We start from the raw sequence: 22,539 nt of genomic DNA, 5'->3' as shown, positions 1-22,539 counted from the left end.
CCGGAACCCAGCAGCACACTCCGCACCCGGCGGTAGCGGGGCCCTAGAACACTGGGGAGCTGGAGAGCTGGAGAGGGGGAGCGGACCCTAGCACAGAATCATCCGATTCATACCGGTGTGCAGCCTCGGCGACTAGGGCTTGAGTTCCCGGCGCACACTCCGAGGGACCGGGAGAGCAGGCTTCCACCCCTCCCCCGCTATGCAGAACGAGTCGGAACCCCCGCTCAACGACATCCTAGGCCATCACAAAACCGCACACGAGAAGCTCACAGAGGGACCTGGAACCCCCACCAGCGAGGGATCACCGATGGAGACCGGAGGAGGGGCGGGGAAGCAACGGAAGAAGTGCTGTCATCCAGAGAGGCCTTGAACCTGTGGGCCTCATCGTAGCGACATACCCCCCCCTCGTGCAACAATCGGCCATCCTGCACCGTCCGCGACGGAGACCCTCCCCCACACCAACGCTTCCTGGGGCGCCCCTGCCCACTCGCCCAGATCTAGCCCAGAGCGGAGGTCGAGTGCGAGATACACCCCGAGTGCAGTCTCCCACCGCCCTAGGCCCCACTGCTACTCTCTCAATCAAGACCGCCTGATACGAGCAGCATGTCGAGGCAAACAAAGGTGAGCAAGGGCACAGATATCTCCGCCATGTTTACTGCACCGGAGAAACCCAAGAAACAGGATCCTCCTAAACTGACCCCACAGAAGCCACAAGAAGGCAGGGGCGCCCTAGCCACCAAAGGAGACCGGATAGCCTTCATGGCGGATATCAAATCGGAGTTTCGCGCCTGCCTTTCGGAACTCACCGCTAAAGTTGATCAAACGGACCAGAGGGTCACAGAAATCGAACAGAGGCTCGGAGAGATCGAGGACCATTCTCAGGATCACGCTACCACACTGGTATGCAAAAATCCATCGATTCCCTGCATCACAAATACGAGATCCTGGAGTTCAAACATGAAGACCTTGAAAACAGGGCACGCCGCAATACCCTCCGCATTCGGGGCATCCCATCCTCTATCCCCGACAACAAGCCAGCGGACTACATGGGAAGCTTCTTTGAGGCCCTACTCCCGAACCTGGACAAATCCCAGCTCCTGCTGGACCGGACCCACAGACTCCGCCCGCGCCGCGGGACAGATTCGGACCCCCCCCCAGATGTTATTACCAGGGTCCACTTCTTCACGACCAAAGAGGCAATATCAGCGATCAGTCGCCAAGGAGATGAGATCACTTTTCAGAGCACTCCACTTCAAATATACCAGGACCTCTCACCACTTACTCTCCAGAAAAGAAGAGCACTTCGGCCTCTGACAGTGTTCCTTCAGGAGCAACAGATCCGTTACAGCTGGCTGTTTCCGACAGCTCTCCAGTTTACATATAATGGCACCCTGTGCCTAATCAGCCACCTGGAAGATGCAGAAAAAATCTTCCACCCAACCTCACCCCGAGATCCTTCCACGTCAAACCCAGAGGGGACCGAAGACTCTGGACCGCTTCCCTCTCCAAAGCCCAAACGCACGCCATGGTCGTCAACCCAGCGGAGCAATAGAAAGAGATGAACGGGGACGCTTCCATGATCCCAGGTTCCATCAGCAATGAGCCTGGACACAGATGCCCCTACCTAAAGTAGGACCCGCCACCTAGATTTCGAGCTAAGGAACCTTGAACGTGGTGGCGGCGGGCCATACCCATGGTTCATACCCACTCCAAGGATACTTTCCATCCCTTGTTCCTTGGAAACCCACAGTACACGATACGTGATGGGACAGTTGGCCCTGTTGGCCGTAGGTACGACCGTACTTACAATGTTGGTCTACCCCCCTGTTAAAGTTGCGGCCCCCCGTTGGGGCTCCGCGTTAAAACTTCAAGTGCAGGATGATATCAAGAGATTCCCTAACAGACATGGCAGTTGAATCACCGCCCCACGACCCCCCCCTAACCCAAGGAAAGGAGAGTGAGTCTTCAGTGGACCTCCAGACGCTTCGGGTCCTCTCCCTGAATGTTAATGGCCTGAACTCCCCTAACAAGCGAAAGGCAATTCTAGTGAAACTCTGGGACGAAGATGCAGCGATAGCCATGCTCCAAGGGACTCACCTGCTGCCGGCAGATGTAACCCGTCTCCGATCCCGGTTATTCCCGCTCCAATTCTTCGCCTCTGGCACAAACAAAAAAGGAGGTACAGCGATTCTCTTCAGGAAAGACTTGAACCCACAGATTCTGGAAACGAAAATATGCCCAGAAGGCCGATTTACAGCGGTCAAATGCCTCCTGATGGGAGACCTATATACCCTCATCTCAGTGTACGCCCCTAACAATGGACAGTCACACTGCTATGACTCCTTGGGCACATCTCTCGCTAGCTTTGTGGAGGGCCAAACAATTGTTCGTGGGGTTTTCAATGGGTTCCCAACCCCACCAAAGACCGATCACACCCCCCGACTCCAGGCGACTTCACCCAAGCACTTAGCCTCCTCCGATTCTTCAGGACCCTGGAGATAATAGACTCATGGCGGGTGTTCCACCCTGACGAAAAAGATTTCTCCTTTTACTCTTTCGTCCATCGCACCTTTTCAAGGATCGACCTGTTCCTGATCTCCCCGCAAACGTTCCCCTCAGTCAAAGAAATCTCCATCGGCAAAAGGGCGATATCCGACCACGCCCCAGTGCTCCTGGAACTCCGGGTTCATAACCCTAACCCCAATAACCCACGTAAATGGAAGTTGTATGACCCGATCCTTAACGACATGGCCACCAGAGACAAGTTCGCAACAGGAATAAGAAATTTCTTTAACGAAAACCCAGCCTCAGACACCTCATTAGCTAACAACTGGGACGCAATGAAGGCAGTAATCAGGGGCTCCCTGATAGCCCAAGGTGCGGCCTACCACCGAGACAGGCGTCAGACCCGGACGGCCCTAGAGAACGAACTAAGAGAGGCCGAGGCACTACATAAGGAGAAAGGCTGGTCCCCCAAAATGCAACGGATCATTCGTACAGCACGGAAAAAACTGGAAGCCCACTATGTGGAACAAACCGCCCAACTAATGGCGAAGGCCAAACAGTCATACTACGCGAAGGGTAACAAGGCCAACAAGTTCCTGGTGGCCAAACTAGCCAAGCAGAGACGCATCAATGCAATCACAGGCCTGCGTGATTCCAACGGGGTCACACTATACTCAGAGCCCGAAAAGCAACGCCTCGCAATAGATTATTTGACCCAAATCATGAAGGCAACCCCACGAAACTTACCACAACAGAAGGAATACCTGCAGCAGGCAGCAGTGCCCCGGCTCTCCGACTCAACGAGAGACGAACTGGAGGAGCCCATTACAGGTGAGGAAATTGAGGAGGCCATCAAATCACTTAAAAAAAGGGCCCCCGGCCCGGACGGCTTCTCAACCAAGTTTTACAAACTATTCAGAGCACAATTGACCCCCGACCTGGCTACCCTATTCAACTCCTTCAGGGAAACGGGAGCGGTGACCCCATCGATGCAGGAATCAACCACCATCCTCCTGCCTAAACCTGGAAAAGATCCAAGAAGCATAACATCCGACAGACCGATCGCACTTTTAAACATCCCGGAGGAAGATACATAGACGCTGAGGCCCAAACTGAACAGCCGGAAGGGAAGAGCCGGCCTACAAGGCCTAAGGGACTGATGGACCAAGGGGAGGGGGGAGGGAGGAAATGCAGGGGGTGATAAAGGACTGGGGATCAACATGCTTAAATGACCACTGCTTATAATGTCTGTACTTGTCATCCTGCCTTGATTTAAAATAAACAAAGTTAAAAAAAAAAAAAAAACGTGCGATGTTCCACCAGTCCAAGCTGAATTTAGACACTTTGAAGGTCACAGGTGGAAGGGAAGTATCATTCCCAATCTGGTGCACGGGTGTGCCTATGTTCTGCAGTGCGCGGCAATCCAAAGCAATGTTGCCAGTTAGCCTTCTGATGTCAAAACAGACTATGTTGCCATTGTCTGCCTAGTCTGGGCACCCAAACAACTGGGGGATCATATTTGGAGACCTATGTCCCTTCTATCATGTTCCTGGTTAATTCTTTAAATAGCTTTCTCTGCCCCATGCATGCTGTTCAGTCCTGCCCTTCTGTTTTATTTTGTGTTTAAATCCCTTTGCATTGGCAATCTCCTCACTGAAGACTTGTGGATATGAAGCAATGATGTCTGCGTGTAGCCCTGGCATGTCTTTGCACATGAGCTGTTCTACTGCTACAGGGCACACAGTCATTCCAAAAGCTGCTTAATTGCTCCAGGTGAGGTAGGTGGTGCCTCCTTCACCACATTGACAACAAACAATCATGGGGCACTTCTTGTACCACATCTTTGTGCTATACGGCCCACACGCTGAATGTGGTGATGAAAACAGGCCCAAAAGGACACGTTGGTGTCTTGTAGATCCTTTACCAATTCACATAGCATTTATCTCAAATAATGCTGAGGGGAATAATGCTGTCTAAGGAACCTCAAGTTGGCAATGGCACCAAGTTGAATACCCTTAATCTTAATCTCATATATGGGCATTGAAGATTCTTGAAGCCCCAGTATCATCCTTTACAATGAATGCACACGTTCTTCATGGTAGCTCATACCTACTCCAGGGTGCTTTCATCTTCATCCAGTGGTTTATCTTATTTACAGATGACTTTACATTTACCCATATTACTGTTTTTGGTTCTATACGTGCTGGATAACTCAAGAGTTTTTGAAGAATTTGGGAAAGTGACATGTTGGTCTACATTCTCTGCAATCCAAGTCCAAAGCTGGACAGTCCTTGCATGTGGCTGTGTGGCAAGGGTCACTGCACCTTAAACATTGTGAATGCCAACAATGTGAAGGGAATGGTTTCTCAGCCTAATATGTCATCTGCCACAATGTGTCTATTGTGGTACACAACAGAGCAGGATTGTTCTCTCTCTATCTCTACTTTCATTTCTTAAAGGACTGGAAGTATTTCTTTGTTCGTTATATGGACCTGGCTAGCTGAACAGTTTGGTTGAGGGTTTGTTCAGACTTTTTCCAAAAGATGCTTTGCTATATGAGAGTTGCATTGCATTATGGCAATTCCTTTTGTGGAATATGTTCTGTCCCTTTCAGCTCAGTGCTCTAATATGGGTTCAGTGCCTCTCTTTCCACTTTCTGTGCTAGGAGTGTGCGAATTCTGCAAGGGTTCTGTCCGTCAGAACTGAGTCAGTACGAAAGTATAACCTTCTTTCCAATGGGGGCCAACCATGGGTCTTCATTGGCTTCTAAACGGATTTGGGTGTCTTCCTCCCATTGTTTACATGGAATGACAGGATTCTCTGAGTGGGAAACAAATGTGGGTGGGAGGCAGATAGTACATTCTGACTGTTAGTGCATGAATTAATGGTGGGTTATGTGCGGCCTATGCGCCAATATCCTGGAGCACATGGATACTCTCTGTGTAGTAGTGAAGCAAAAGAATTGCAGTTGCATAACATGTGCTATTTTCACGTGCTTCATTTGTTTGAATACTTGTGCTTGATGAATGGATTCCCGTTGGCTCTGATGGTGGACCTGCATAAAAGGAACGTAAGTGGGAGCTAGGATAATGTTTATATATCATCCTGATGTTTATATATTATTTGTTCACCCGGGGTGGGGGGCGCAGACAATCAGGTTCCGTGGATTGTGGGCAAAAAACTTCTAATCTCAGCCTGCCTGCCTCAGAACCTGCCAGCTGCCTCCTCCGCCCACAGCATAATCCCCCCTCCAACCCTACAGTTTTTAGTTTTTTTAAACTATTCCCCTACCCCAGCCTCACTTACCTTTTGTTTGCAGTGGCGCACCCCTCCACCACTGCAGAAGCTTCGCTTTTCTCAGCTGCCATGGAGACAGAAGGCGAGCTCCATACGGAGCCCTGCCATCTCCAACCATGGCAGCCATCTTAGTAAAGTATTTTCATTCTATGAACGTGACGTGTGCGGCGCAAACCGTTCTTTGATTTAAAATACTTTTTTTAACACCCCTGGTTGAAGCTTTGGTAACTCGGAATGTTAATAGCGTTATCACCCTGTTCCAAGGGCTGTAATGGGGTAACCTGTTGGTGCTCTCCCGTTACCCCCCGTTTCAGCCCTTGGAACGGGGTTGTAATGCTATGTTAACATTGCCGCTGAGCTATCCACTGGGCCGGGCAGATAGCTCAGGTGGAAGCAAGGCAATGCAGAGAAAAACATTTTTCAATCCTGATCCAGCACTTAGAGACTGGTCTCCGGTATTGAGTGCCTTATAAAAGACTAATTAATTGATGGTGTATGTTTTGGGCTCAGAGGACATAACTCTGTGAGACATGGCCAAGTTACCCAGTGATGTGATGGTATTGTAACATTAATTAGTATCCTGGAGTATCTTGAGTGTATGCAGTCGTGCAGTGTCACCATACAAGAAGGTTGTGTGCCTGGACAAGGAGAACATATAAGATTTTTCTCAATAAGGACATAGTGACATGGCAAGGTTGAATGATCTGGTCAGGAGGAAACTTTGGTGGGAGGAGTGTGCTTATCTGTGGGGCTGGCACACGGATGCAGTGAGGCTGCCTTGTAGGCTGGTTGTGAGGAACTGCCATGTAACATGGAGCAGAGCCCTGGCTTTTTTGATTTTTATTGAATAATAAAATGAGGCGGGTAGATCCATATCAGAAAGGGAAGTCTGCTGATCAGATTCCCCTTTCGTCAACTCCAGGCCAAAAGTATAGTTGGTATTTGTGGTATTTATGTCACTAAAATATAGCACTAACAATAGAGAAAAGATGATGCCAGTCCATAGACAAGCATTGTTTTATATTTTCTCCTGGATTAAGTGTATGGCTCTCTACTGACAATGACACCAGTCTTCCCCTATGTATTGTGGTCCACTCCCTACTCGCGTGTCACCTTTATTTAGTGTCACAGTGCTTCGAGGCACCTTGTTTATTACAATGCGAAGTGACTCTATAGAAGGGACCATGATTGGGGTGCAGTGGGATGTTTGAATATCTGGAAGGGGCGTATCTTTGTTTTTTCTCATTTGTGCGTGTATTTTATGTAACTTGTATAAACTATGGATTGTAATCCACCACCTCTTTCCAGTCATGTTGTTATGAAATGTACATTTTTATTGTCTGTCTTGAAATTACATTAACTGGTAACTGTGAAATAATTAGCAATTATTTTTCTTTTTAGTAGAGGTTGTGATGTAAAAACGCTGTACATATATTTCTTCTATATGAGCATGTAAACATGGTACAACATATCGCCTCTTATTTAGAGGTACCCAATAGTGCACACTTGCTTAAATACTCACAACATATAAAATATGTTTTGTTATTATTGATATTATTATGTATATGTTTATTATTAGTATTATTATTATTACTTCTTCATAACATTAGATCGATATGATGCATGATTTGCAAAGCAGAAATCAGATAAGGGTAAAACAAAGTAAAATACAATTTTTAAAAATGTCAGCATAGCAACTGAAGCATAGCTAAATCAAGCCACGTTAAGGCATTGCATGCAGTGTCTTCTGTACTTTGCAGAGCACTTCGGCTGAATTCAGCAGCAGGATATCTTTATTTCTGCAGCATAAGAAATGTAATGTTTGCAATTAGGTCTTATTTATTTCCTACGCGCGCTCTGTCTTCGAGGCAGGTGTTGCCGATTGCACTATTCACTGACTGCATGCAGAGAGTCTAGATGCACAGGCTGATTAATGATTGTGAATAAGTGGCTGATTGCTACTAGTCAAATTATTGTTTTAGGTTACCAGTAATCAGGGTTTGATTAGTAGAGCAACAATACTTTCAGAATTGTGCCATTGTATGCATGTCAAAATTAATTTAAAAAAAATGTGGGTAGGGTTTTCCGTTTCACTGAATGTTAAATCATTAGCAACAGAGATACATTAACATACATTTATTTTTATTTTACTTTTCAAGACACTTTTTTGTAGCTCTCTTTAATTTGGATCCTTGTTTTCCTATTTGCTTGTTTTTAATGACACTTTCATCTTCGCCATTATTTTGCAGTATTGGTAAATAAATTTGCACCATGCTCTTTCAACTCAAATCACCATGTGTCTAACTTCAATATCGTCTATGTCTTTGGTTTTTGTGACTATTATTTTAAGGTGTTACACTGCAACCATAACGCATGGGAAAACGTGTGCTTTGCACTTCTGAATCACACAAATATTGGCCTATTTCGTCGAACAAGGCTTTCACAAACATAATTCCGTATTCGGAAAAAGATAATTGAGCGAATTCGGGCTAAACTGATATAAACAGAGCATACATGGTTCAAGTATGTAATCAGTAGAGTAGAGACCGTCAACGAAAGCAAGATATAGATGGCGGGAGATGAAGCGAGGCATACAAGGTCTAGTCATATTTGTATTATTATAAGGCGAGGGGGCATCCCATTGATGACATACCATGGCATACACACATGGGACGTTTCTAGTCAGTAGCCAAAGGGTAAGGAGGCAATCTCTTAAAACCATAAACATATTACATTCAGTGGCTGAAACTGGGCTTGCCACATTTATGTGAACACAGTTGTGAAGAGTTGTTTGGCGGCATTCCTGGGAGATTAATGGGTGTACACACATTTTAAAATGGGTGCATAGAATTACTAGTGCCACACACTTATGAAGAGAAAAACACTAGTCCTGAAGCTACATTATGAGGATTGTTTGGGAGGCAGGAAAGTATATACAGTGTCAACAACTGGTGTGCCAAATATGTGACTCTTAAGGCTCATACTGAAGTCTTGGTCTCGTCCCTTCTTATGAAGGCAAGTACAATGTGTAAGCACCTAAGACTTGGGGTCGTCAAAAGAAACTATTCAGTGTCCCAAGCCAGGTTTGTTTCTGCCTAATCTGCATAATGTGTTCTTCAGTTTTAGCTGTCAGTCTATAGATACACTATGTAGACTGCACTCTTTCGTATTTTAAGAATATGCATAGCATTCTTGGCAGCTGGTGTTTTTCTTGTGTTGTCTCCACTGGGGGTTCTCTTCTATTTACTGTCCTGATACTGATATCAACATGATTTATATCACGCTGCCGCTGACATTGTTGTACTTTCTATTATTTACCTCCAAAAGCCCTCCACAATGATCTGCAGGGTCAGAAGGGTCTTTGAAGGGTCTTCAATAGACCACCTTCAGCGGTCACATCAGATAGCATGTGGCTCCTCTGAACATACAGAGCTCCATAGTCTTCTCTTCAGGCAGTCAATCGGGTGACTTCTTCCCAGAAACAAGCCAAAGAAAATCTATTATAATTGTTTACGAGGATGAACATAATGTCAGTGGCTAACAAGAAATTACTTTCAATGTTTGCACCTGCGTGTGCCAAATATTTCTGAGAGATGAGTGAAATATAACAATAATAATAATAATACTAACAATTTAGCTTTTATATAGCGCTATGAACCCTCAGGTATCTGAGTGCTGCTTATTATTACCCACGGTTTGTGGTGCTCATTTATCGACCTCAGAAGGATGAAAGGCTATAGTTTTGTTTATTTGTGATGAGACAAAATATCAGTTGCAAAGAATATTTTCTAGAACTAGTTGGAGTTAGTAGAGTACATTTCGTTTCTCTGAGCGTGCCAACATTTAATGACAAAATATAGTTTTGAAGAAAATGTTACTATAGTTTGGTGAACAGGGAAATTAAATGTGGGTGATGTAACTGAATGTGGCACATTCTTTATCAGAAAAACTAATAGATTTAAAGGAAAAACAAAATCAAAGAATTGAATGGGGGCAGAGACTACATTCTGTGTCCGTAACTGAATGTGCCAAATATATGCGATAAGGCAAAAGAAATGTTGTAAACAAATCGTCTTCGATTTGTTTGGAGAAAAGGAGTTACATTCATTGGATGTAAGTGAGCAATTCAACTTTATGTGGTGAACAGGAGAGTAAGTACTACTTTTGAAAGCTTGTGGATATTAGGTTTTGTAGAGAATGACATCTTACAAATGTTTGAAGTCAGTACAAAAGGCTGCAACTGACTGCGCCAAGAATTTGTAATGGACCAGAACAAAACAAATGTATGGAATAGATATGTGAAAAGACAAAATATTAGTTGTGAAGGAACGTTCTTAGAATTGTTTGGAGGCCAGAGAATACAGTGGTTTTAGTGGAGTATGATCACTTTTTTTGTGGTGTAAATAAATATGGTTTATGAATGAAAATGGTCAGAATTTTCTGGAAGCACGAGGGTATAACCTCCAGTGGGTGCAACAAAATGTGACAGCTCTTTTGTATAGATGAGATAAACTACACATTGTGGACATTATTTGTACAATCTTTTAGAGGGTCACAGGGTACATTCGATGGCAGAAATTGAGTGTTCAGTAAACACACCTAATCTAGAGCCGTCTTGTACAAGGGATGAGAGACATTCAGTTACTGTATTGTCTGAAATTCAAACATGTGACATGTGTAGTTAGTGGGGGGAGGAATAACCATGTTTAGTGCCAATTTGTCTAGAGAACCTAACCAGGAAAGTGGGAGGAAAATGCAAAGGAGTATGTTACAAAAGGCACAAATCTCTGTGTGTGTGTGGATTCCAGCATTGTGTGTGGTAAAGTGAACGCATCAGGGCCTCAGTCATCACTACTCACTGTGCAAGGAATAACAGAACATTCTCAGGTATTGCACTCAGAGGAAGAGGTGACCAAGTCCACTGTCTCTGGGTCAAAAGGAGGAGATGTGCAGCTTGCATCCACGAATGAGCATGGAGAAACAACACATGTTGAGGAGCATGATGATTCAGGGAAAACAACACACTATATAGAGAAGCAGGATGTGGGATGTTCCTTTTTTCCACCACTAACCACACAAAATGAATATGATGATAATGATGCTGATGATAATGTTTATGATAATGATGAAGATGATGATGACAATGGTGACAGCGATAATGATGATGACGATGAGCTCCATACTTATTATTATTATTCAGAGTACAGGCTGATTATGGAAAGCACTGATAGCAAGGAGGAGTACACTTTTTTAGTTAAAGAAATAAAAGAGAAAATAAAGCTAGTCCTCCAACTGTTCAGGATGCAGGGCAGCTTTGGAAGAGATTTTGGGCTTCATCACGAGTATGGCGGTAAAGCTTAAATGTGGCGGTGATGCTATTAATGCTGCGTCTAAGGGTCCGCCAAATCACGGGCTTGGTGGATTTACCCCCAGCTCTGAGCTGGGGTCAAATGCGCCGTGATTTTGCTGATTTTCGGTGCTATTACCTCCGGCAGTAATACCGCCGGCAGTAATAGCGCCAAACTTTACCCATTGGGCCCAATGGGAAATTCCTGAATGGGCCCAATGAGGAATGGGGACGTACCATTTCACCAAACCCGTGATCCGGTGCTAATAGCACGGGGGGTTTGGTGGTAGGGCCAATAGCCCCAGCGGTAATTCCCCCAGGTTTAGCACCCAACTCGTGATGAGGCCCTTTGTGTCTTAACGGCAAATGATTCTAGGAAAACGTTGCCTAGTGTACTCAATGCATCAATGGTATGTATCATTGATGGCTTTGTCAAGTTGTAGGCAAATGTCTCTTTTCTGAAGTTTTTTTTAATTTGTCTTCATTCATCCATGCTCCCATGATGAATCTGTGTTCTATCCAGTCAAACTATAACGCTAACTGAATAGCCTGTTGCAATGCACATTGGTGCTCAGAATCAATGAATATCCAGTCAATCTGTGTCACTGAGTTAACAAACAGCCTGCCCCCCTCCCTCCCTCTCTCTCTCTCTCTCTCTCTCTCTCTCTCTCTCTCTCTCTCTCTCTCTCTCTCTTTCTCTCTCTCTCTCTCTGTCTCTCTCTCTCTATGTCTCTCTCTCTCTCTCTCTCTCTCTCTATGTCTCTCTCTCAAACCTTCCTTCCCTCTTTCCCACTTCCCCCTCTTTCTATCTGTATGTCCAGCCGTGGCTTCCTCTGCATTTCATGAATTTCACTGTTTAGATGTGTGTTTTCCTGTCATAGCATTCAATGAGGTCTGTGTCATTTCTAATGAAGCCACCATTGACAAACACAACTGAAATATTTACCAAGCAGGCTCACTGTTTCTTCATTATTTCACAGTTATGAAATCTATGTTATTTATGTTCATCAATGACTAGCATCAGGTCAACAGAGTCATCTCCTACAATTACAGTTACACTGCCACATCTGTGCATTTCTAATGGCAGTTCAACATTGCCAACTCGGATGTTCCTTCATTCCTCTTATACTCGCTGCCATCAGTGAGCTATTTGCTTTATTTCTATACTTTATTAGGTCACCTCCTTCCAGCATGATGACTACCTCTCCACCTCCTTGATCAGGGACATCAACTGCCATCCCTTCACAATATGGGTTCAAATTACTTTGTCCTATGTGCCCTCCTCTTTACATGTTGGTTGGACTTACCATAGCATCACTTTGAAACCTAACCTATACTGATATGTTCCTTTCCTCTGCTCCTTAGACCTACAACTGTCCCCAGGCCCCCATGACTGCCTTTCTATGCTACGTGAATGCATACCATCATGTTGTGCAACTCCAGTGTCACTAACAAAATCTTCCTCTCCTTCTTCTATGCCATTACCCTTCTTCCCTCCACCATACCAGCCTGAACCCTTCATGCCTACCCCAATGTTCACATCATGAACGTTCTGATTAATGACACAATGGACCTCATTATGAGTATGGTGCTGCAGGAAAAAAAAATATCAGTACTACACGTTTGGTGGTAAGCTGGAGTATAACAAGAGATACATGTAAACAAGAAGATGTACCCTTCCTAGTGTACGAAGCTCAAGGCTATAATACTTTATTGGTACAGGAGTATACTCCTGTCCATAGATTAGTGTATAGGTTGGTCTATTAAGTGGTAGATCCAAACCTGAGGAAAAAGGTATATTAACCTCTCACTGAGCTAAGACAAACCAGAAGGTAGCAAACAAGGGTTTTATTTGCTAATCGTACAGGTAAATATTCAGTACATAACGCTTAAAAGAAGGTGTTGAAAAATGCAACATAGATGAACAAAAGGTAAAGACAACATATAATACCAACAATAAATACTCCGAAAAAGGGAGAGAAGTGCAGTATTTACAACAAAGTGAACAAAAAATGCTGTATTAACAATATACAGATCAATCTTGACCAAAGGTTTTTATCTTTCGTTTTTTGCATAACAGTGTACCAATTCATGTGAACACACAGGTCCTTTGTGAATAAATCCCAAGGTAAAAAAGTGAAAGGCGAGGGAGGCTATACCATCGCCCAATTGTCATAAGGGTATCCTTGTTAAAGGAAAGTCTCCTAGCCAGGTATTGCTTTACAACAGTATGTGTTTCCAGGGTCCTATGGAGAATAAGATATCTTGATAGCCAATGTGGCAGAGACTGAGTGAACAGAGTCTGATTCAGGCGGGAACAAATGCATGTGGCTGTTCCCGGATTGACACGTTTCGGCGGAAGTGCATTAAGGTAGCGTCCGCCTTCTTCAGGGCTCCGTAGGGGCGACCCTGCAATGTGGATAGAGTGCTACAGTGAGTGATTTATAAGCATGCCAACAGTCATTTGGCATATGTGACAATATGTCTGTTTTCTCAAGCACCGAAGCGGCGGCTTACCTGCCGGTGCTGAAATCCCAAAGTCTCGGTCTTCAATCACCAAAGGGCAAAAGGGCTGGGCAAAGAAAGTACTCAATTGGGTCCTACTGGAAGGTGGGCAGGCCCAGGGCAGTAGTCGTAGTGTTGAGCGTTGTTCTGCGCAAGAGACAAAAGTGAGGGTAGAAAAAATATACTGAGGATGTTGTATGGACCTCACTACTGGCTTCAGTGGCTTGCAGGCAAATACCAATGCAGGTTGCAGTGAATACATAAAACAGGTACCTGCAAGAACTGGATGGTTAAAGAGCTGGGGTGGGTGCGCAGAAAATCTTCATCAGCAACAGGTGAGATGTCTGCAAACAGTCCTAGGTGGATCCCCGGACAGAGAAAGAAAAGAACAGCACAGGGTGAGGTGGGGAACCAAAGTTGACTGGTCCATAAATATTAGGCGTATGGATTTCATTGCGCTGTCCATGTGTAGGACATAAGAGCAAGGTGCGGGATAAAGTCATTTGCACATACACAAATAGTTACCAGCAGTGGACGTTAGTTCCGTTCGTTTCGTGGTGTACAAAAGGGAGAGGTAGTTTTATCCCTCCCTCAGGTGTCCTTATTGTGCTTATAGGTCAGCCCCTTGTGGCCGTGTGTAGGGTATGTACATGGTATAAAGAATAGCTAGTTAATCTGTGGTCAGGCCAAATACCGCACCTGACGTGTGTTAATGGCTGGGCAGACATGCTACAACCTCCAAGCGTTAGCTTACCTAGCACGGCGGCTTCTACAGTCCAGTCGCGCGCGGAGAGGAACGCTGTCTGGCTGGACAGGGGCCGTGAGTACGCGTTGCAAGTGAAGGCGCGGGCGCTGGATGCCGTTGTGGAAGAAAAACAGCGTCCATGGCAACCACGCATGCGCAGGGCCCGAAGCTCCATGACGCTACCCAATCCCCTGCAGACACGGAAACAGTGTCGTGCAGGGGTGGAGGCGCACGTTCCTGTTTGTTATGGGAATGGTTGCTGTGGGAACTAGCGACAAGCGTGCGGCTGCTGCCGCTGCAAAGCTGCTCGTGGAGCGGCTAGGACTCATCCCGCGGGGCTGATACAGGTGAAGAAGCGGGGGGGGAAGTGGGATGGGGGGAAAGGGAGAGAAATTGATTTGAGAATGGTGTGTCCCAGCACTGTGAGAAGTGGGACAGGGTTGGTGGTAACAAAGCACGTGGGCTAAAAACCTCATGTGCGTGGTGCCTTTGCCCCATAAACGTGTGGTGTGAGAAAAGCTCACATGCAAATCCAGGGGCGATTGAGAAGCCCAAGGGGGGGAAAAGTGCGCAATTGTTGCTGCGAGATAAACGGGGGATGTATTAAAGGTGGTATATTGAGAAGCCAGACAAGATACATTACATGATAAAATGTTCAGTTTCAGGGAGACCCAATTCAACAAACCATCCATGCTTTTAACCCTCGTTGATGGACTTGGCCTAGTGCAACAAAAACTGCCAATCGATTGCTTTCAATGAATTCCATGCTGCATATCAATTGCCTATTATCAGTAATCATCTTATCGAGGCAAAGAGCACGATCCCTTACACAGCCAACCCTGGAATCTTTCGGCTGGCAGCAGAGTGCTCCCGGAAAGGCTTGTTTAGAAGATGGAAGTTGGATGGAGGATACAAAAAACAAAGAGAACACATTTTCAGATCTAAATGCATTATTTAACTACACTGTTCAGCCTTTAGCTTTTTGTGGACCAATGCAATATGGCTTAGATTTGTTGTAAACAATGTACCATCAAACATGTTATTCCAACTCCCTACTCATGACAATCATTTAGTAATCCGCATATGATCACAGTTTACTCTGCCCAACACCAGATTCGTATTTAAACAAAATATACATTGCATTAATCAAACTAACCATGTTTTATGTAGTGGGATTTTCATGAATAGGCATCTGGGTCAGAACAGCAAGATGTGTTAGACATGTATAGGGACATTGACAGGCAGATGTTACAATGTCAGGGTTAGTAGTAGAAAATGGATAAACCGCCATAGCTTAAAAACCCCTCCTCATTCAGGCAGGTGACTCCTTTGTGTGACTGCGCTCTTCCCAGAATTATTCCAATAAAGGGTAATGTGGTTTGGCATTCTCACCTCCCCAATAGGCATTGTTTAATATATGAACCTTGCAACCTTTTTCCCTTTGTACACTGGGATTATTCATGCAAAACTTGACATCCTCAGGAAACATACATAGACTTTGACTTGGATAGAATTTTCAGGTGGTCCTCGGAAGAAAATAATGGGCTTGTTTTATTTTTGCAAACAGCACTTCAGAGCAAACTGCATTTCACAGGAATGAAGGCTAGCCTTCAGGATTATGTGTGAAAGATTCCACTTTCTCTGCCAGGCAATTTAAGAATGCAGGTGGCATGCATGCACTAAGGCTGCTTCTTTGACCACTAACACCAGAGTTGAACATATTTGCCACAACTTTGGCGGAACGGAAAAACAAATTTGATGGTGGGCATAAGTGGCAGATTGAATGGCTGGCAACGTGTTTCAGTTTTTCTTTTTTTTGGCCAGGCACCTAACAAATTACTTTGCATATATGCATTGTGACTGCTTGATTTAACAAGCACTCACATACAAGCAGTTGATTGGGGGTGCCAGAAAAAAATTGTTGGAGCCAATGGTGGGCAATTCGTGGTTGCTTGATTAGATGTGTGAAGCAACACACCACCTTCTTGAGCACACTGGGAGCGGTATGCTAATTGGGGATTTATGCTGAGCTAGCTTCCATGAAAGGGCACACTCGGACTTAAAACAAGGATTTGACATGTTTTAGGGAAAGAGAAACATGTGGGGGTGACAAAAATGGTTAGAGTGGTTGTGGGCAAGTAGAGGCAGTTTGATGCATCACCCCTTTGAGCACACTGTGAGCAGTAGACCAGAGGAGACATTTCTGTTGGGGTATATTGCTTGAAGCGGTGCACTCACACACCATACACGCAATTGAATTGTTTTCGGGGAAAGAAGAAACGTTGGGGTGGTGGAAAATCAAGCTGGCTCATGATGGGGTTCCCAGTGGAAAACCAGCCTAGTGGTTTCACTTTCTGTCAGCAATCTGAAAAATATTGAACCAGGATTCGGAATAAAACGCACCACTGCTAGCAGCGGGTGCACCTTTTGAAGAGACCATAACTAACTCTGTTAGATTTATGAAGCTTTGTACAACCTCAGGCAATAGGATTATACTAGTGGTTGCTGATCACGCCACCAGGTATCATGATGCCACCACAGATCAGATAATGACTGCCAATTCAGCTTTACTGGACACTTTTACCAGGGGTAGCTTCCCTGAATGGGTAGTGTCTGACTCAGGCAGCAGATTCAAGTCCAGGTATAGCCAGGCCCTATGGAAGGAAGATGAGATGACTTGTCAATTGTCATCCACTCCACAATCAGATGGCCTGAGAGAGAGATTCCTTGGAACTCTCCAACATATGATGAGTACCTTTATGGAGCTCCAAAGAAGGTAATGTGACCTTGTGCTATACTTGTTGAAAACCTTGATCATGAGTTCATGGTCTGGGCCCACTAAGGTGAACTATTCAGTGGATCTTGGAAGACCTAGAAAGGCTCCCATAGAGCTTCTTATTGCTATGTTGAAAGATTATGCCCTTAGTGAAATCTGAATCTCTTCCTGACCTGTTCCAGGACAGCCCTTCTTATGGCTTCATTGAGGGTGGCCTAGTGTCCCCTCAACTGACTCTGCAACAGCGGGGTGTGGTTAAAACTTTGCACAGGCAATGTTCCCCCTTGTTTTCCCTAATTTCACGCTTTACACTTTGGTGTGAGCAGGACTTTGTCACTGTAGTTGGTGGGTTTACCAAGTTTAGGAGTTGTAGTTGTTCAGAACAAGTCAAATCTTACATTATGGTTGAGGTCAACAAAAGGTTGCATCTAGGGGGTATAGAGTCCTCTAGTAGTCCTTTGTCCAGTCTTGTGGTTCTGGTGCCTGAAACAGGTACATCTGATTTGAGATTATCTGTGGACCACAGAGCTCGTAATGCTGTCACTTAGACAGATGAGTATCCCCTTACACAAACAGATAAGTTGGTGGATAAGCTAGGTGCTGCCAAGTACCGCAGGGTTTTGGAACATATCCTTTACAGAAAATGGCAAGGAGAAGACTGCATTTTCAACACCTGAGGGCTTTTACTTGTTCAAGGTAATGCCATTTTGTTTGGAGAATGCACCTGCCAATTTTAAAAGCCTGGCAAACCATGTTATGAATGGGTTGGATGAATTCTGCATTGCATATCTGGACAATATAGCAATCTTCAGCAGTGTTGTTAACATGGATTTCGACAATCTGGCCTTGTGGGCAGATTATAGAAGGCCGTCCTAGTTCTGGGGAACAGGGATACTCTGAGAGGTTACCAAAACCCAATCAAGGAAAGTGTGGATAGTGGTCAAGGCTTAATCTCAGAAAAAAGTGAGTGGGTCCAGGAGTCCACAATGAGTCCACATTGTGAAGTACACAATAACTCCACTTAAACAGGTGAGTTCAAGCATGCTATTTGTATTATGGGTCCCAAAATACATACTAAGAAATTAAATTAGCAGATAGCAATGTCACACAACACTAATTTATAAAACATCTATACAGTCGCCGTTAGGTTTGAAGGAACGCATACAATGACTTAGTCAACACAAAAGAAGGTAAGTACTGATGCAGTAGAATGAAACCAGTTGACAAGAATAATACCCTATGAGGTATGGGGCCGTGTGCCCAAAAGTCACAAAATGTCTTCTTACGCTAGGCGACTGATGTAGGAAGAGTTCTTGTGCTGGTGAAACATACTTCAAGATACTTCAACAATGTTACAGGTCACTAAAATCTTTTCTCTATCTCTAGGTAAAAAAGCAATGTAATGTAATAAAATAAAGTTTATTCTAAGGTTTATTATAGAGAAAACAGGGGTGGATGAATGCCTTGAAGATGGCAAGCAGGATTCAAAGATGCCAGACTCTTTTGAACACCTCACTGGACACAAGTAAACAACTTCCATCGACGGTCACCTCACATCGACGATGGGAGGTGTCTTTCCAGTTGCCGTTGTAGGTGACCTTCCAATACAGGATCCCTTGATGCTGGGAAGCTGAAACCTGACAAGAAGGCGACTTGTGGCATGAGCTGGCAACCACTGAAGTTCCTGGTAAAAATAAAAGGCAGAACAGCAACACTTCTGGTGAGGTAGAACCCTGAAGAGATAGTAAGTCCACTCTATGGTCCAGGGATATAATTCCAAGAGCTCTGGATGGCTGGATCCTTGAGAAGGCATTGAGACTGGTTGGTCACACCAGTCCAAGGGTTGAAGAACCACAGAGGGCCTTCACAAATCAGCTTGTCCAGCACAGGAAGGGCTGCCAAGCCATTTTTGGGAATCAGACATGGATTTTCAGTCAGCTGCTCTTCTACACAGGATACGTGGCTCCAATGCTGATCGAAGACATGGCTGCAGGAGTCCTCTTCTTATCTTAGATGCTGGCTGGAAGCAAATCCAAGCCCACCAATGTTAATGGTCTGCCCTATTTAAACAGCCAACAGAGGTACAATCATGGTCCACTGTGGGTTTTACTCATGCCCTACACCTGCATTCTCTAGAGCTGTGGAGGTGGAGTGGGACTAGCTAGTTGCACCCAATTTCTGGGTCTACAAACAAATTGCATGCAGTAGACAGCAGCTTTCCTGTGTGAATGCATGACCACATATGTGATTTCCTGACCTGAGAAGGCAGGAAGAAGTTCATTCAACAACATGGCCAAAGGACAAGCAATACATCTTGTTACACAGCCATTTTCGGACACTAGCCATGTTTCGTAGCCAGACGTGGCAAACGTGAATGTGCCCACTGAAAAGAATGCAAACATGATAAAAATGTATCTGTTTCCACCAGCGTGTGTTTAGGCACATACTGTGGTTTGGGAGATGAGAGTTGCATCAGACCAGTTCCTCCCCCATCTGCTCCCAATTATAAATGAAGAAGCAAAATAAGACATGTTTAGTGAACTCTCAGTGAAACCCTAAGAATCACATAGCCACAAGAAGTAAGAAGTTCCTGAACACTTAGATAGGGTCCATATGCAACAGACATGAAGCACATATACCCGAAAACTAAAAGGGCAGACAGAAACCAAAGTGCTGCCATTACTCTGACCAAACTGCTCTTCTGAACACCCGTGAAGAACTGTTTGCATCTCTGGACTCCAAATCCCCAGCTGTCCTCATCCTACTTGATCTCGCCTCTGCCTTTGACATGGTCAATCATTCCATCCTCATAAAAAGGCTCCACAATACCCTTGCTATCTCAGAAACAGGCACTGGACTGGCTGACTTCTTTCCTAACTGACCGTTCTTCCCAAGTCATCTGGGCACCTTCTCTTCTCCTACTTCCTTCTCCACCTGTGGTGTCACCCAGTGTTCTGTCCTCTCCCCATGTCTCTTTAACATCTAGCTTGCAAAGATGGCACTCCTCATCTCCTTCTTCTCCCCCAATTTCCAGTGTTATGCAGACGACACACAACTCTTTTACAAACTTCCTGCTGACCCTCATGCACCTTCCATTATCTCTGTACAAAATGTATAGACCCAAAGGTGTATTCCAACGCTCATGGCATTATATGATTATTTTAATTGTAATAGAGATCTCCTTACATAGGAACAGCATACATTTTTCATTTGCAAAATCTTCTTTATTTTATATCATACAAAGGATTTTAATATGAAGACGGTGTGCAGAAAATACTTGCATACATCAAAAAGAACATGAATTAAGTTTCTAATAACACAATTATAAGATTAGAATTAAAAAACACACACTTTGTAACCAACATTATCCCTGACTGCCTTTCTGCCATTAAGTCCTGGTGCACTTCATCTCTGCCTCAATGACAGTAAAACTGAGATCCTTCCCATTGAGAACCTTGCTCCGTCCTTCTTCCCTTCACTCTGGCCTTCCTCCATGGGCTCTTCCCCTGCTCCTTCTTCTGAAGCCGAAAACTTGGAGTCATCTTCGACTCCTCTCTCTCCTTCCACCCTCACACTCAGTACATTGCCAAGAAGTGCCACCTTCAGCTCTTCCTTCTGAAAGTAATTCTCCCTTTTCTGACTTTCCCCCATAAACTCAATATTACAAGAGCACTGGTTCTCTCTAGGCTTGACTATTGCAATAGCCTCCTCCTGAATCTACCTTCTTCCACTCTGAGACCCCTTCAGCTAATCCAGAATAGGACAGCAAGACTTATCTTTGGCCTTAAGCCGAGGGACCACATCTCTCCTGGTCTAAAAAGTCTTCCCTTGCTCCCTGTTGCTGCACAGATTAAATTAAAATCCCTCTGCATCATCCACAAGGCTGTCTGGGGCCGGGGACCACACTATATTTAACTCACCCTTACTAAATACTCTTCCTAAAGACCTCTACATAACTCTGGCACCAAATCTTTGTGTATAAAGTGTTTCTCTAAACAGTGGACAGGAGGTCAATCACTTTCCTCAGAAGGCTCACTCCTATGGAACAGCTCTCCTCCCTCTTCGTCTGAGCAGGACTGTCTTAAATTCTGGAAGCTCCTCAAGACATTCCTCTTTAGCTCCTCCTTCCCATCTTTTCCTCCTCTGCTAATCTCACAGCTGCTGTGATTGGTGGCCAGGGCCCTTATGCATCCTCAGAGCCCTTGTCCTTGCACACCCAATCTCTCCATCTTTTGTCTACCTTGAACACTAGCCTGGGCTCACCCTCCACCCTGAAGGCTTGCACTTCCCACCCAACATGGCTCCAGGCCTGAGCACTTACCTTTCCTTGCACTTCATCTGTGGCTCACCCACAAGCATGCTCAACCTGCACCTACTCCCACTGCCCGCTTCCTTGCTGCACTTACATGTTTTGAATACTCACAAGGCATAGTAGGTTGGTCCATTTCCCCCATTGTATTTAATAGTTGTGTGTATTTTAATGTGTTTCATTCCCATGTTCCCTCCCTGTTGTCCTGTGGGCACTTTGAAACAGAATGTACATGCTGTATAAGTACCTAACAAGCAAACAAATCAAACAATAAATAAATAAATAGCTGGGGGTGCTTTTTTTCATCACTACCCTCACCTACAGAACCCAAAGCAAACTAAAAGAAGCAGCTACTGGCACTGTTTAAGGCTGCTTGTGTTGTGGAGCAGCCTCCACCAGGCACCCCATTGCTGCGCCGGGGGGCACTGGTTAGTGGTTTAACAAACATTGGGGGCCCTTCTGCGAGCCGTTCTAAGGGCCCACCTCACAAGCTCAACAACAAAGCCACACTCCTTGCCAGCCAGGACCACCAAGCATGTGCAATGAGAATGATGATTATGCTGCTGCAGGGGCAGGTTGTGCACTGCAGTAGGCGAACAATATAAACATGTGTTTCCCTTAATGTAGAAAAAAGAGGGCATGGCCTGGTACCAGTGCCAACATGTTCCAGTGAACTCTATGCATAACCAGTAATATTATGCACAGTAATTATGCCATAAGAAAACATGTTCATGATGGCTCTGCTAGAATAAGTCAGTGTATATCAGTATCCCAATGTACAAACATTCTTTTGTTGGCATTCCCCCTTAATTCCAGTAAAAATCTCCTGCCACAGCAAAATATATGTTATAGCTGGTGGCACAAATGATTCCCAAACTCCCGCACCACCATGTAAGAACACTCTTCATGTTGACTTTGCCCTCAATGCCAATAAAAGATGCAATGCTAGAGTAAAGGAACATTTTCTTTTATGGCTGCACAAATACCTCCGCCCACCATGTAAGGAAACACATCATAGTGCCCTTGCCCCTTATATGAGTAAATATATGCCATGC

The sequence above is a fragment of the Ambystoma mexicanum genome, chromosome 5p, assembly GCF_040938575.1.
Source record: "Ambystoma mexicanum isolate Mex_15411 chromosome 5p, UKY_AmexF1_1, whole genome shotgun sequence".
In the NCBI taxonomy this organism is placed as follows: Eukaryota; Metazoa; Chordata; class Amphibia; order Caudata; family Ambystomatidae; genus Ambystoma; species Ambystoma mexicanum.
Note: the sequence above shows the minus strand (reverse complement) of the source record.